Below are 17669 nucleotides of genomic sequence, written 5' to 3' on the forward strand. Positions count from 1 at the left end.
ACCCAAGACTTGATCTTTCCTGCTAACCTACTTGCACCCATCGACCTTTGTCCCACATTTTTCCTTATATTCTTCTTTCTACCTTATCTCTTCATTCAAGCAAAGGACCCTACAGGCACAACATTCCGTTATGGAAACCAAAACTACCCTTGAAGCAATAAAGACTACCCAGAGGAAGAGCTCTGGTATCCCCTCCCCCACCACCACCACCCCTCAGACCACTTTGATCTTAATCTTTGACTCCTGTCTTTTCAGATGGACCATGGGCTGACCACTGGGATGACCCATAATTACCTTTACCTCATTATAATACCAAATTCTCTGTGCAAGGAGGATCATAAGCCTCATTTACATACAGTGTATGTGTAGGCATGTCTCCTTAGGGTGCATGGATGGCCTTATACATACAATGACAAAGCTTCCCTATCTAAATATTCATCCTAACCCTAAATAAGAAGAACCCATTCACCCTTGCTCAGCTTTGGAAGATGTTCCCCAAAATCTCCTTGCTTGCTACAAATAGTGTCCTTTGTGAGAAAACTAACCTGGTGTAGTTTTTATCATCTGACTCACCAAGGAGCAAACACATGTTGGTTCAGTTGCAAAACCTTACTAAAAATTTCTGGTTTACCATATATTTCCTGATCATCTTCCCATAACTTACTTCTTCCTCTCCTAACAGAAGTCCAAAATTCCTTTTCCTTTGGCCTAAGATGGTTTATAAGCCCTCCATAACTGACTGCCTTGTGAAGCTATGTTTTTCTTTGACAATCTCTACAAACATACATAGTTAAAACTGCATTTGCCCTCTATTATTAACACATCTTTTATTGGTTTGATTGGAAGGGCTGAACCATTAAACCTAGAAGGATAAAGGGAAGAAGGGTCCATACTGCTCCAAAACAGAGTAGATAATTCCCCTGACAAGGACATGAACCACATCTCCCAGGATCTTGGAAGCCATTCCCACCTTCACTCTGTGGGAAGTGAGACACCTGAGAATGACGATTGCTAGACAGGCCCATAGCCTCATAGGGAAAAGAGGGCTTAAATGGGGTCTCATAGTAACTGTCAGGTTTAATCTGATCAGTAGTGAAATGAAATAGAAAGACCAGGCCAAAGTTGGTTGAAATAGGCTTTTAATGGGACGTGCTCTCGGGCCAGGTTCCATGGCCCACAGAGGAGAGAGAGAGCAGGGAAGTCGTGGGCCGGGAAAGTCGCCCCCAGGCAGGTCGCAGGAGGGTTTATAAGGAGTTTTTGTCGGGAGGGTTGGTAGGGAAATATGGGGTGAGGTTTCCTTATTTGGTGGTGTTTTTCAGGGTCTTGTCACCCCACCCCCACCCCACCCCCGTTAGGGCAAGGGTTATGGGGGATGGAGGTCGTAAGCTAAGTTAGGGTAGGGTGGCAAGGCGGCATTGGCAGGAAGATGGGAGTAGGGCGGCATTATTGGGAGGTTGCTGGCCTCGGGTATCATCAAGGCAGCAGTGCAGGGAAATGCTGCTCCAAGGAGAGCCTGCATGGCCAGAGAAGACCCTCTCCAACAGGCCAAGAGGATCTGATGCCTGCTGGCAGGTGGGAAGAGCAAGCTGCAAGTTGCAAGCTACTGAGACTCACCATCCTGTGATGGCTCTTTTGCACTGGGACTTGTAGATTAACCAGCTTCTGGTGGAGACCTGGAGACTTACAGCAATGCCAAATTCCATCAGACTCCAAAAAGTGTTTCCTGTTCCCCTCAAGCCAGTTCTCATGGGTGTCCCTGACCTTTGCCATTCTGGGCACAACCAGGAAGTCTGCTGATGAGAGGCACTGTGGATATCAGACTCCCACAGAAGCACAGAGGATCACAAATTTCCCTTCCCCACATCTGGGGTGCAACAATGGGACTCCCCTCGCTCCGGGAGGATGGCCTGCTGGGATGAAGCAGTGCCTGCTTATAGAGGCCCAGAGGTGCTGGAAACCTGAGGGCAGATGGTACCTGAGGAGCAAAGTGTGCATGTGCTAGCCTCTCCAGCCTGTCAGCAAGGTAACTTGGCATCGGTCCCTGGGTCAGGCCATGTAACATGAAGAGTCACAGAGGACAAACGGGTTGTTCAAACAGTCCATCCTCCTCCAAACAGTAGCTAATGCCTCTTGCCAGATCTGGTAAGTTTTCAGAGCAGATCTTGGGGGATCTTGGAAGCCATCCCAGGCCCAACTGTAGTCTCCGACCAATGTGGGATGGAAGACACCTGGGAATTATGGTTGCCAGACAGGCCTTTAGACCCATAAGGACAGCAAGGCCAAGGTATGAAGTTACTTGTTTTGGGAAGCAAATCTGTGCTCAGAGCCTGAGTTTGTCTTTACACTTTATTTAACCCAGATTTTCGGTGGGAATTTAATAATACATACAGAGTAATGTCTGCTAGTAAGCCAATAAATAAATAACATATTCCAGATCAATGATGGATTAATCACACTGTTGTTGCAGGCAAGAGTTGATGAAAAGAATACAGTCCAAATTTAGCTAAGACGTACCTTTATACGAATTGGTCCTTGGAAGATTGGCTTAGCCACCCGGGCTGTGTCCAGCTCCTAGCACCAAAGTAAAAGTCCCCCATAGCTAGAGCACGCTGCTAGGTAGCAAGGGCACTGGCTCTGACTAGGAAGATGATTTTCCTCAGGGGACCACACTGCACAGCTTTCAGCCTTCAGCCCTGTTGCTACGGGACTCACCTTTAGCACCAGGGGAGGGAGGCCAATTGCCCTCACGGTCTTCGGAAAGCTATTTGCCATCAGCAAAGAGATGCCCTGTCCAGACCAAACACTCTCAGATGGTTTTACAAACTCTTTGCCTTTATAAGTTAAAAGTCACCTTGCCGCAGTTGCCTGTTCATGTTTTCACTGATAAGTGCCAGCAGAGCCCCTCAGCAGTTCAGCTACTGAGTTCTGAACAGAACAGATAGGATGATGACATCCGGACACAAAACACTTCATTATTATATCAGAACAACCCTTTTCTTTGTCTTTATCATGACCAAGTGGATTAAAACAACTTCACCTAAGTTATAAGGAAGTGGATTTGAAATCCTATCAGACCAATACATGATAGTAACCACCTCCACTCAAACTCTCCTATCAGTGTGGAAGTGTGAAGGGCCACTCCAGAAGGACCCCTGGGGAAACTTAGAGCAGTCCCAATACCTGCCGGTGGCTGCATAGTGCCAAACCATGAGTCCTTGGGCCACTGTGACAGAGCATTCAGGCACCCTGGATTGGTCCCAGGATCCGTAATTGATGGGGATCAACAAAGCTTCTGGTGGGGACTCCTGGGTGTCTCACAGCAAAGCCAAATTCTGCCCTGCTCCAAAACAGCCTTTGCTGTTTTCTTGAAGCTAGTTCTCATGAAAATCCTACAGCCTTACCACGCTAGGCATGGCAAGGAAGTTCACTGATGAGAAACACTAGGGGACATGATGCCCAGAAATGCACTGAGAATCCCCAGGCATAGGGCTACAAGGGGTCTGACTCAAATGATCTTCCCCCTCCATGTCAAGAGCATAGTATGAGCACCCCAAGCTCCAGGAAAATGAACTGCTGGCACCAGGGGGCTCCTGTTCACACAGACTTAAAGGTCCTAGACATCTGAGGGCAAGAGACAACCAGAAGCAAAGTGCAAATGTGTTAGCTGCTCTGACCCTGCAGGCAGGCATCCCTGGGAACAGTCCATGGATCAGGGCCCCGGTAGGATCAGTTAGGGCAAAGGTTGAAACTTGTTGGGAACACACACCTGCCAGCTTCTTCCAGCTCCAAAACAGAATAGCCAATTTGCCTGACACCAAATTTTTTGGGAACTTAGAGCATACCTTGTTGGATCTTGGAAGCCATTTGGGGCCTGATCATTGCTAAGTGGGATGGGAATTATGATATTCAGACCAGCTTCTAGTCCCATAACTACCATCCAAACTTTATCATCAATGCAGCAATGTGGAGAAATGCTGCTCTAGGGAGATGGCTGAGGGGACTGGAGCAGGTCGTATTCAAGAGGTTATAAGGGCCTGATGCCTGTTGGCAGGCTCAGGGGGAAAACTGCCCTTGCATGAGCCACTGTGACTCAGCAGCTAAGTACCTTTGGATAGATCCCCAGGTCTGGGAATCATAATGATATACAAGGATTCCAGTGGGGATTTGGAAGATTTACTTCAATACCAACTCTAAAACAATTTCCTGCTCCCCTGAGGCCAGATATCACAGGAACCTCTGAGCCTTGCCATCCAGGGTGGAATCAGAAGTTCTCTAATGAGAGCACCTGGGAGACATGACTCCCACAGAGGTGCTGAGTATCCCCTAGCCACAGGGCCACAAAGAGTCTCACTCAAAAGACCTTCCCCTCTCCATATCAGGAATGCAGTGTCAGGACCCCTATCCAGAAAGGTAGGGTGGGCTGAGGCTGGGCTGAGGTGGTGTTCACACAGGCCTAGAATTCCTGGAAACCAAAGGCAGGAGCTGCCAGGGAGCAAAGTATGCATGTGCCAACCACTCTGACCTGGCAGCTAGGCCTCTTGGAATTGGTTCCTGGGTCAGGGTCATGTAAGGATAGTCAGGACAATAGGTTGGCTCATGTGAGGTACACACAACATAACCCTACAGAGTGAAAAAAGATGTTTCTAAAATGATGAAATGGTTATCAAGTGATTAAGCTTATTCTCATTCAGTGAAACAAACTGATATGTTGTGTCTCCTGATTTGATGTAGTTGGGAGGACTGCAAATCACTTTTGTAGTATTCCTACCAAAAATATTAATCTGAATCATTAATGAGTCCAGATTTTGGAATAACTTAAAAACATTAACAATATGCCAATGCATAGATGCCACATGCACTGTTCCACTATCAGGATAGAAGAGGTGTTTGGAAGCAATGACCAGTTCAAATGTTGGCAATAAATAAATATTTCAAGTGGAAAAAATGTTTCACTTGTGTATTCAACTTCCAAAACCAGAATTAAAATTAGGAAAGGGAAAGGCACAAGGTCAGAAAGCTGGAAAATACAGCAAATTTTTGAAAACCTGTCTAGAAAATAACTATGGATATGGTTATCGATACACAGAATTGATTGAAATCAAATATACAGTACACTACCCAAGTCTCTGAGAGTTTTATTGCCTAAAGAATCCATGATCTGGGACTAAAAATGAATGTTACTATGTAAGAAATAAAAGAACCATTGGTTCCTAGCCTTCCATGGGCAAAAATAAGGCCTGGAAAGCTGCTTAGTTCCCACAGAGGAAGGATGTCCCAATGTCTATTTTAGATGCAGCCAAGGAGGATACAGGAAAAGAAAGAGTTTCCCATGGTGAGGCCGAGCCATGGAGATCAAGCCCTCCAGGAAGAAAAACTAAAACTTGAACAAAGCACAAAACACCTCCTGGGTAGGGGCCTCCAAAATGTCTGCCTCAAGGAATATTACTGTTGGGCTGTCCCTTAGGAAGAGATGAGAAGATGTTGCCTTTGGGAAGGACAGTGAGCTGGATATGTGGTGACAGTACAGATTTGGTTGTAATTAGTGCTGTCTGCTAAGTATTTTGGCTTTCAACCCTTAAGTAAAATTAAAAGATTGAATTTCCTTTTGGTTGGGCAGGGTCATGAGATTCGTTCTATGGCCAAATGTTTGGAGGAGCATCGATGTGTGTCTGCCTGACCAGGACTTTCAATTACTCTTGCAAGCTCCCTGGAACTTTGTTTTTCTTTTCTCAGATAATGGGCAACTGAACCCTGGATGTCTGTAAGAAGTAAAAACTCCCCTTCATCCCATCCTCTGACCTCCAGATGTATCCTCAGAATGGATATTTTACATAAGCAAGAAATAAACCTCTGTGTTTAAGCTACCAATATTAAGTATTTTTTAATTACTTTTTGTTACTGCAGTATGATCTACTTTATCCTGAATGATACAGAAGTCCTCTGCTTCCAAGGGCATTTTACCTGGGTACCCAGATAGACATGCCAATGAATAGATTGTTGTATGAATCAGGACCCCAGGAGAAAATATATTTCACCCCAGATGTTCGAGCGAAGATATTTAAAAACAGGGACTACTCACAGAGATATGTACAAAGTAAATTATCAAACAAGAGATAATGAGGCACACCACGACCAGTGAGAGCAGGAAGCTGTTACTACACTTGGGGTTGAAGGGACAAGAGGAGGAATAGAGATATTGAAACCAAGTAGGAGCTGGTGCTCCAGAGGAAGGCCGCCTGGGGACTCTCATACAGAAGGAGGCATGATTGTGACAAGGGAGGAGACAAGAAACACCAGATTTCTTTCTCCTGCTATTGTACCTACTGCCTCATATCTGGCCAGCCATGGGTCTGAGAAAGAAATTCTAAATAGCTTTCTCAGATATGGAGAAGAGTAGAGAAGTCTTGGGTAGGGAATGGAGAGTGATTGGTCAGAATGACCTTATGGAGCTCTGATCAAAGATTTAGAGTATCAGGTGGGGTGCTTTCATAAAAGCCATAAATCCTGTTGAAACAAGCCTTAAAATAAATTTATGAATTTTTATGCTCAAGAAGCACTTGTGTAGAGCAGTAGCATTATCTTTGTGAAATGATTTCTAATAATATTCAACTCAGAAATATAATTGCAGGCAGCCTAGGTGGCTCAACGGTTTAGTGCCACCTTCAGCCCAGGGCCTGATCTTGGAGACCTGGGATCGAGTCCCATGTCGGGCTCCCTCCATGGAGCCTGCTTCTCCCTCTGCCTGTGTCTCTGCCTCTCTCTCTCTCTCTCTCTCTCATGAATAAATAAATAAAATCTTTTAAAAAAAGAAATATAATTGCTTAATTATTGATTGTTGTGCTACATGTCTGAGCTAACTGGGAAAAAAAATAAGCATATTCTCAAAGTACTCATTCCTGAATGTATTTTTTAAAAAGAAGCTCAAAAGCTGTACAAAAACAAAAACAGAGAGAGAGAGAGAGAGAGTAAAAATCTCAGCATTTGCAGTCAACACCCTTAGAGACAAAAACCCTCTCAGCTTATTTCACATGCTTACTTGCCAAGTAACTCCACAACAGCCTTATGAGACCCTTTTGGGTAATAGTATTATTGATGCTTACACCAAAGAATTGTCATTTTAAAAACTAGCAAGAAAATTTCAATCTTTCTACTTTGGAAAGTTACTTAAACTTCTTGACCACATGTGAAAATGACCTGCCAGGAATCAAAATATGAAAATGAAATGTATTGTCACACACATTAATGCAGACAAAACACTAGTTATTGTAGAATTATAATTGGTTTTCAGATGATAAAACAATAAGTTGTTATAACAAATTGTTATAAATAAGTTGTTAATAATAAATTACTTGTAAACTGTCCCTATGCAGCTATAAAATATATTAACTAGAATATGGCACAGTATTTGGAAGTTCACATAATGCTGTGTCTTGTGGGAATTACAGAGTTGTGAATAAGGCATCACTTCCTTTCCCAAGTTTGGAGTAAATGAGCCAGAGTGAACGATTCCCTGTGTATTCTTTGTTCTTCATATTGGCTCTTTCATGTTCCTACTGATAGATATAAAAAGCACATTTCAGCAGTGTTCTAATCAACAGTGGCATTCCTGTGACTGTGGGCCATGGCCCCAGTTGCATGTGAACTAAGATGAACTCCTGCTGTGAGGAGTAGCCATGCTGTTGTTCTAGAAGTTTGTTTTTCTGACTTCCTCACATTTAGTTAGAGTTACTGTCCATCCTTCTGAGATATCATTTCAGCCTGATGAGGCACACAGTTCTTGTATAAACTTTCCTAACTCTGGTTCCCAAAAGACTTCCATGATCACCCGTGAAGCTGTCAGGGTTGGGTTGAGAAATTTTTCCAGTGGAGCAGGCCTGAGACTGCATACTGCTTCAGTCATGCACCAGGGTGGAAGCTTGGGTGTCCACTAAGGACACAGTGAGGATACAAAAAGAAGGACAAGAGTATACAACTAGGGTCCTTGACCATAGAACTCTGAAGTGGGTGACATTATCACTCATAAGCTTATTTCCCTACCTGACACTCACTTCCCTCCACACTGGTGGGATATATCTGGTGATACAGAGAAGAGGTACCTAAAGCCCTGCCTCTCAATTTCAAGCTATGTTTGGAAGTCCTCAATATATCTGATCTTACAGACATCCAAAATAATTGCATTGTTTACAGATTTCAAATTCTTTTAAAAATTTTGGGATTTCAAATGTTTGGTGAGCAATTGTTTACCCTCCTGGTCTCAGATGCATATTCACGTTGTATTTCATGATCAATTTCTTTTTAACTTGAAATAATTCTACTTCAATTTTCCATCTTGTTTCCTTTCCATTGTTTCATTGAATGTACTTCAAGAACTATCATATATTATTTTGAGAGGGTTCTTTTTTATTTTCCATCAACGAATTTTTAATGATTTATTTTCTTGACAGCCAATTTGCATTTGCATTGTTTGCCTTATAATTGCTCCTTTCTTTTTTCACTTAATAGTCATTTTATTTTCATTCTTCTTAGTCTTCCCTGAAGATGTTGCAAACTGTATTTGCTCAATATTAAAAGAAGTTATCTCCAAGGTTAAGATTAATCATATTTCCAGTCTTTTTGGCTTTAAAGCTATGACTTTTATTTTTAAACATATGTGAATCCTAAATGTAATAATCCTTAGCAGAAGCTTACTTATATTAAATACACTGGCAAGAAAATAAATTGATATTGTATTTAAAAACTACAGGTGAGCAGGACTTCTAGCATGGAGGAATCAAAACCTTTTTTTTTTTTAATTTTTTATTGGTGTTCAATTTACTAACATACAGAATAACCCCCAGTGCCCGTCACCCATTCACTCCCACCCCCCGCCCTCCTCCCCTTCTACCACCCCTAGTTCGTTTCCCAGAGTTAGCAGTCTTTACGTTCTGTCTCCCTTTCTGATATTTCCCACACATTTCTTCTCCCTTCCCTTATATTCCCTTTCACTATTATTTATATTCCCCCAAATGAATGAGAACATATAATGTTTGTCCTTCTCCGATTGACTTACTTCACTCAGCATAATACCCTCCAGTTCCATCCACGTTGAAGCAAATGATGGGTATTTGTCGTTTCTAATGGCTGCGTAATATTCCATTGTATACATAGACCACATCTTCTTTATCCATTCATCTTTCGTTGGACACCGAGGCTCCTTCCACAGTTTGGCTATCGTGGCCATTGCTGCTATAAACAGTGAAACGCCGGAATCAAAACCTTAATGCATATACTATCACATAAAAGCAACAAAAATGCTAAGTAAATTAACAAAATCATTTTTTATAGAACTCTGGAAATTAACCAAAGGGATACAATTATCTGAAGAGCATTTATTCAGGAAAAACTACCAAACCTCAGTAAGGACAAGGAGGCTTATAGCATTTTAATTGTTCTCTTCCCATGCCCCGTTTCCTGCTCCTTAGCAGCCTTGATAGTAGGCATCCTGGTTGCACAGGATGGGATAGACCAGGCTTGGTACTCCTTGAAAATCCCTATCCCTAGGATATTGCCACTATTTGACCCATTGAAGCTCCTTAGAAAAGCTATATTCACATAGTGTTTTATTTGATCTGACTCAGAGCTTTGCCCTTCTGAAAATCTTTGTCCCTGGGGTGATTTTTGAAAATAATCAGCCTCAATTTTTTAACTTTGTTTAATAGTGGCAGCTGCCTAAGGCTGTGATACCAGTTCCTTCAAACAAGCACACAGCCAAAAATTTTCAAGAATGATTTGGGGAAAGATTTATAAAAAGAGAGCTTTTAAAAGTGAAAACACATTCCTGGGGTATAGAAGGCCATGTGCATATGCAGCAAAGTCCTGAGAAATCCTAGTCACCTCTAGATGACCTTGAAGCTTGGTGTAAGCAAACTTGAAAGTTATAGAGAAATTGTCAAAAATACTTGAATGTCAGATCTCTCTCTCTCTCTCTCTTTCTCTCTCTCTCTCTCTCTCTCTCCCCCTGCCTCCCCACCCCCCCTCACACACACACACACACACACACACACACACACACACCACATTGGAAAGGAGTAGAAGACTCACTGGCCCAAAGCACACTGACCAATCATTAACAAAAATCTAAGTTAACTGCGTGGAGACTTCAGTGATCACATAAGATACAGGATACAGACTTCACATACTTAATCCAAGAAAGTCAATAAGGAAAAATAATAACAAAACAGCAATAACCACAAATCCTGTATGTGTATGTATTTGGAGGGTGTATAGAATCTAATTTCCAGAGTTACAACATTATGTTATCTAAATGTCCAATTTTCACCAAAATATTTTAAAACACACAAAGAAACAGGACACTATGGCTTCCAGAAAGCAAAAATAGCAATTGGCAAAGATGTAGAAGAATATTATCAACCAGCTTGAATTAACAAACACCTTAGTACACTCCAGCCAGTAGTAGGATATATGATGTTTTCAAGTACACATGGATTATTCCCAGCATCAACCATTTGACTAGGTCATAAACCAAGTACTAATAAAAGTAAAAGGACTGAAATTATATAAAGTGTATTCTTTGACTACAATAGAATTAAATTAGAAATCAATAACAGAAAGTAATTTTGGGAAAGGATAAATATTTGGAAATTAAACAGTAGCTTTCTAAGCAACACAAACCACACATGGGTGAAAGAAGAAATTACCAGATAGATAAGAAATTTTTATTCGAATGAAAACAAAATACAACATATTAACATTAATGGAATATGGCTTAAGCAGGACTTAGTTTTTCTAATCTGCTTTAAATGTTTATATTAGAAATGAAGAATGATCTCAAAACAGTGTACACTGTCTCCTTTAGAATATTAATAAATGGCTAAATAAATAGTGTTATATTACTACAATGAGGTGTTATTTGGCAATAAAAAGAATAAAGTACTGATACATGCTATAAGGTTGATGAACTTCAAAATAATTTAGGTAAGGTGACAGAAAGCAGATACAAGAGACAACATATAGTATGATACCATTTATATGAAATATCCACAAATGAAGATTTACAGAGACAGAAAATAGATTAGTGATTTCTTGGGGACAGAAGTACAGATAGTACCTGTACATTAGCATGAGAGATCTTATTGGGAGGAATGTAATTGCTCTAAAACTGATTTATGGTGATGGTTGTAGCACTCAGTAAAGTTTCTAAAAAATAATTGAATTTTACATTTTAAGGTAATTAATTTGTAAAATGTGAAATATACTTCAATAAAGCTGTTAAAAAAGAAACTACTTACATCTATGAAAAGATAGATAGTACCTACAGTGACACTTCTAGGTATCTCCCTCTAAAAATATTTTTCAAATAAAATGGAAATGTAGCTCTGTCAGCAATAGTTAGTTTACAACCATTTCATGGTGTACTTTATATGATGTATAAGACTATTTTTTTTTCAAAATAGTCAATTAATGAAGCAACTGACTTAACCAAAGAAAGAAAAATAAGTAATGGTACAAAACTAAAATCTATCAATATGTCTGCCTGGTAGATTATACTATAATTCTTTGTACAAAATAATAAACAGCAAGAGAACCAAATTTTTGAAATCTTCAAATTGTTTTTCATTCTTGTAGTCATTATTTATTGCTGCATATGGAACCAACCCTCACACCAGCCTCTCATTTCTTCAAGGAATGTTCATGCATCTCTCCCACAAAGTGGCCCCTTTACTCAAAACTACCCCATTTCCAAATTCACTAACTTTAGCATTCCACTCTCTGACTACAAACCTTCATCCTTTCAACTTGTTTGCTTATTTGATTCTTTAGATCTGTTCTTAAATCTTAAATGATTTCAATGTATTGAGTCCTCTGAATTTTCCCTTCTACCAGCCTTCTCATTGCTTTTCTCTTCATCTAATTAAATTGTCATGGGTAATTATCTCAATAATGTATCTGCTGTTCTAGTTAAGATTAGGTTTAGTTTGATAATTAAAAATAAAAAAACAACATGATAGATGGTTATTTTTCTCTAAATGCTTAAAAAAACAACACAACTTTAAGTAATTGAGAGATAAAACCACTGTCAACATAGAATTCCATGCACAGCATAAATGCCATTCAAAATAAAAAGCTAAGTGAATTGCATCAAAAAGAATAAAACATGTAGAAATAAATTTAATCAAAGAATTATAAGACCTGTACACTGAAAACTATAAGACGTTGATGAAAGAAATTGAAGAAGACATAAATAAATGAAAAGATATTCCATTCTGTGAATTAGAAGAATTAATATTATGAAAATATCCACACCACCCAAAGCAATCTACAGATTCAATGCAATTCCTATCAAAATTCCAATGGGAATTTCCATAGAAATAGAACAAAATCCATAAAACTTATACGGAACCATGAATCATAACAAATAGCCACGGCAGTTTTGAGAAAGAACAAAACTAGAGGCATCACACTCCATGATTTCAAACTATAAAACCATAGTAATCAAAACAGTGGATTATTGGTATAAAAACACATCAATGGAACAGAATATAAATAAACCCAAGACATCAGTCTGGGAGATAATTTTTTGAATCTGACTTCCAAAGCAAAAGCAAGGGACGCCTGGGTGGCTCAACAGTTGAGCGGAGGCTCAGGACATGATCCCAGCGTCCTGGGTTAGAGGCCAACATGGGGCTCCCTATGGGGAGCCTGCTTCTCCCTCTGCCTATGTATCTGCCTCTCTCTCTCATTCTCTCTCTCTCTCTCTCTCTGTGTGTCTCTTATGAATAAATAAATAATAGCTTTAAAAAAAAAGCAAAAGCAATAAAAACAAAAGTAAACAAATGAAAGTACATCAAACTGAAAAGCTTCATATGACAAAAGAAGCCATCAATAAGATGAAAAGTCAAGACATGAGAGAAAATATTTGCAAATCATATACTTGAAATGGGATTAATATCCAACATATATAAAGACCTTATATAACTCAATAACAAAACACAAAAAAACCTAATTGAAAAATAGGCAGAGGATCTGAATAAACTTTATTACAAAGAAGACATACAAATGGCTAACAGTTACATGAAAAGATATTAGACAATTATTCATAGGGAAATGAAAATCAAAAACATAATAAGATATCACCTCCCACCTGTTAGAATGGTTATTATTAAAAGGACAAGAAATAATCAATCCTGGTGAGAAGAAAAGGGAGTCCCTATGCATTGTTAGTGGAAATATAAATTGGTACAGTCACTACAGAAAACAGTATGGAGGTGCCTCAAAATATTTAAAATGGAACTATCACAGATTTAGCAATTCCACTTCTGGGTATTTATCCAAAGAAAATAAAAACATTAATTTGAAAAGATATCTGTATCCCCATGTTCATTGTAGTATAATTTAAAATAGCCACGAATGGAAACAACCTAAGTGTACATTGAATTGATACATTTTATATGCCATAAGAAAGAATGAAATCTTGCCACTGGTGACAACATGAATGGATCTTGAAGGCATTATGCTAAGTGAAATAAGCCAGACAGAGAAAAACAAATATTGTATGATCTTACTTATATATGAAATTTAAAAAACAAGGAAATAAACAAAAAATAACCAAGCCTATAGATACAAGGAACAGACTGGTGTTTGTGACCCAGAGGCAGGGGTGGGTGAGTGGGCCAAATGGGTAAAGGAAACCAAAAGGCACAAACTTTCAGTTACTTTTTTAAAAAGATTTTATTTATTTATTCATGAGAGACATAGAGAAAGAGGCAGAGACACAGGCAGAGGGAGAAGCAGGTTCCATTCAGGGAGCCAGATGTGGGACTTGATCCCAGGACCCAGGGATCACGTCCTGAGCCAAAGGCAGATGCTCAACCACTGAGCCACCAAGCATCCCCAAACCTTCAGTTTTAAAATAAATTAGTTGTAGGTATATAATGTACAGTGTAGTAACTATGATTAATAATACTGCATTGCGTATTTGAAATTTGCTAAGAGAGTATATCTTAAAAGTACTCATCATGAGAAAAAGAAAACTATACCTATGAATGGTAATCAATGTTTACTAGACACTGTGGTGATCATTTTGCAATATATACAAATATCAAATCATTTTGTTGTATAGTAAACACTAATACAGTGTTATTTGTCAATTAGACATAATTTTTTTAAAAAATTGATTGACATACGTATGAAAAGTAAAGTGTCTGCTACATACTAGGCACTCAATAAACAATGGTGGAACCTAACAAAAAGTGAGATTAAAGACTTTTTCAGGAAACAAAACCTGAAAAAAAAATTATTTGCCATTACACCAGTACTACAAGAAATGTCAAGGTATTTCTCCAAGTAAGAAGGGAAAATAATACCAGATAAATGGAAAGAATAAGTATGAGAGTAAATGTATAAAATAAATTTTCCTCAGTTTTCATCTCCTTAATATATAACTGACAGTTGAAACGAAAACATAATAATAGTAATACACTGTTAGATTTGAAGCATATCTAGAAATAAAATTATGATAATTCAACAAACAACAAGAGTAGAAAGCAAATAACAAAATGGCACATTAAAACTTAAGTTATAAACACAAATTGTGTTAAATGCACGAGGCCTAAAAACCTAACTTAACAGGTAGATATTGTCAGAGTGTATTAAAAAACAAGAAATTAATTGATATTTTAAATATTAAGATGCATATAAGTTAAAAGAAAAAGATGCAGAACGATATATTAGACGAATGCCAATCAAAAGAAAGGAATAAAAAAGGACTTTTTAAGATGACAAAGGCATCCATTCAGAATGAGCGCTTAACAGCCCTAAATGCTACACATTATAATAGAGTTTTAAAATACACGAAGCAAAAAGTGTAGAAGTAAAAGGAGAAAGAAACATATCTACAATCATTACTGAAAATTTCAACACTCTTCTTTTAATAATTGATAGAAAAAAGGCAGAAATTCAATAAGGATGTATAGGCTTGAACTATGCAATGAGTTCACTTGACTTAATTGATGTTTATAGATTTATTGCCAATAGAAGAATATAATTTTTTTCAAGTGCATGTGGAGACTTCATAAAAAATATTTAGATGATTGAAATCTGATCATGAAGGATCAAACTAGAAATTAATCAGGAAAAGATATTTGGAAAATAAGCAACAATAGAAGAAATTTACTAGAAGAAATCACAAGGAAAATTAGAAAACATTTTGACCTGAATGATAATGTATATACATTATATCAAAATGTATAAAATGCAGTTTTAACAGTGCTAAAAGGTAAATTTAAATCACTAAATTTTTATATTAGAAGAGAAGAAAGGTTTTAAATCAATTACATAAGTTTTTGATTTAAGAAACCAGAAGAAAAAAAGAGCAAATTTAACACGAAGCAGAAGGGAGTTATGCATATTCTTTCATGAGTTAGGATGAAATAATGACATTTTTCAGACAAAAAGCATGGGTTTAAATCATATAGAGAGAGCTGAAAAAAATAGACTACTAAAGGATGCTCTTAATAAGAAGGAAAATGATTCTATAAGAAAGCTCCGAAATCCAAGAAAAAATAGGGAACAAAATAAAAGATAAGTATATGAACAGTCAATGCCTGGACCGTGTATGCTTTTAGAACTCTGACCCACCATCTCTGCAGCAACCATTTCTAGAAACCAAACAATCTGTGTAGAAAGTGCCCCAGACTCAATGGACTGACCATGTTTTCAGCTCAGAACCAGAAACAGCCAAATCTGTTCTCCAAACCAAACACACAAAACATCCCACTTCTAGTTATCCCACCTCCAGCTTCCTGACACCAAGAACTTCCAATTAGAACAATCGAAGCCTTCCTTTTTTACCGTAACACTTTCCCACCTGCCTGCCCTTGAGTATCTAGCAAATATAATTTTTTAAGATTTTATTTATTCAGGGAGCCCTGGGTGGCGCAGCGGTTTAGCGCCTGCCTTTGGCCCAGGGCGCGATCCGGGAGTCCCGGGATCGAATCCCACATCGGGCTCCCGGCATGGAGCCTGCTTCTCCCTCCTCCTGTGTCTCTGCCTCTCTCTCTCTCTATGTCTATCATAAATAAATAAATCTTAAAAAAAAAAGATTTTATTTATTCATTCATGGGAGACACAGAAAGAGAGGCAGACACACAGGCAGAGGGAGAAGCAGGTTCCCTGCAGGGGGCCCATGGGGACCCTATTGTGGGTCTCTAGGATTTGGCTCTAGGCCAAAGGCAGGTGTTAAACCGCTAAGCCACCCAGGGATCCCAAGTATCTGGCAACTCTAAGTGATACTGACTGACTCCCTTTCCACAGCAAACTCTGAGTAAATAGCCACAGTTTGTTCTCATTTGGGTGATTATTATTACCACAAAAAATTGGTAAATATTTGGACAAATATAAATAAGAATTAACTTCATAACACATTAATAATTATGTCTAATTTTCAGGGTCAAAACAAATAAGAGGAGACCTAAATAAATAGAGAGATGTACCATGGTCACGGATTGGAGGTCTCAGTATAGTAAAGATGTCAATTTTCCCCAAATTAATTTATAGGTTTAATACAATTCCTTTTAAAATCCCAGCAAGTTTTTTTTTTTTTTTACACAAATCATCATGACAAAGGACATTTGAGAAAATTACAGACTTTATCCTAAACTTTTATTGTGTTCAAGACTGTATGTCATTAATCTTACGGGGACCATGGAGATTGTTTTTCTTATCTTTATGTTTGGAGTGCTCCCTTTTGTTTTTTGTTTGTTTTGTTTTGTTTTGTTTTTTTAATGAAGCAGAAGCTTCAGTGTGTACTCAGGGAAGATACAGCTGATGCTCTGAGGCTTTTTGCCTTGTCATTTTAACAGGGGTAAGATGTTAAAGTATAGCTTCCCTGGTAGCCCAGGAGCAGGGCCCACCAACATTACATGTTGAAAATTTCCTTTATTTCCCACTTTGATCAATAATTTTTCCTCAAAGTATTGAGGAACTTTATGTTGATATTGATATTGATGTATATGTTGATATTAAGTTGATATTGATCAACTTTATGTTTTTATGTGTCTTGGTACCCAGGTGACTGGCTTGTCTGCTTTGGGTCCATCAAGTCCCTCATTGCTAGGTATGAATATATATATATTTTTTACTTAGGGTTCCTTTTTTTAATAATAAATTTATTTTTTATTGGTGCTCAATTTGCCAACATACAGAATAACACCCAGTGCTCATCCCGTCAAGTGCCCCCCTCAGTGCCCGTCACCCATTCACCCCCACCCCCCGCCCTCCTCCCCTTCCACCACCCCTACTTCGTTTCCCAGAGTTAGGAGTCTTTATGTTCTGTCTCCCTTTCTGATATTTCCTACCCATTTCTTCTCCCTTCCCTTCTATTCCCTTTCACTATTATTTATATTTAGGGTTCCTTGAGAACTTATATAAATGGTGAGAAGCTTAAAAGTGATATATGTATGTTCTCTATTAAGTCCAATTGAAGAGTAAATATAGTACATGTGCTTGGATTAGATTGACTGGTTTTGTATTTGGTAAAGCATTTATAACAAACATACATGAACAATAAAGAATTCCAATAAGTACAGATTGAAAGAACCCATGTAGTATTGGAATAGACTTACATAGACAGGAGAAAAATCTAAAGGATCTTTGAATACATGTCAATAAAA

At 38.6% G+C, this 17669-nt stretch overlaps 1 long non-coding RNA gene across 1 annotated transcript in view; it reads right to left on the reverse strand.

Annotated features, from left to right (window-relative positions):
* Window positions 1–8893: 8893 nt before the first annotated feature.
* Window positions 8894–17669, reverse strand: part of LOC140620427 (uncharacterized) — a 61055-nt gene continuing 52279 nt past the window's right edge. Inside the window, exon 5 of the long non-coding RNA XR_012020218.1 lies at window positions 8894–9225. This is a non-coding gene — a long non-coding RNA (uncharacterized lncRNA). The remainder of the gene's footprint in view (window positions 9226–17669) is intronic.

This window comes from Canis lupus, chromosome 28 (genome assembly GCF_048164855.1).
Source record: "Canis lupus baileyi chromosome 28, mCanLup2.hap1, whole genome shotgun sequence".
NCBI classification, from domain to species: Eukaryota; Metazoa; Chordata; class Mammalia; order Carnivora; family Canidae; genus Canis; species Canis lupus.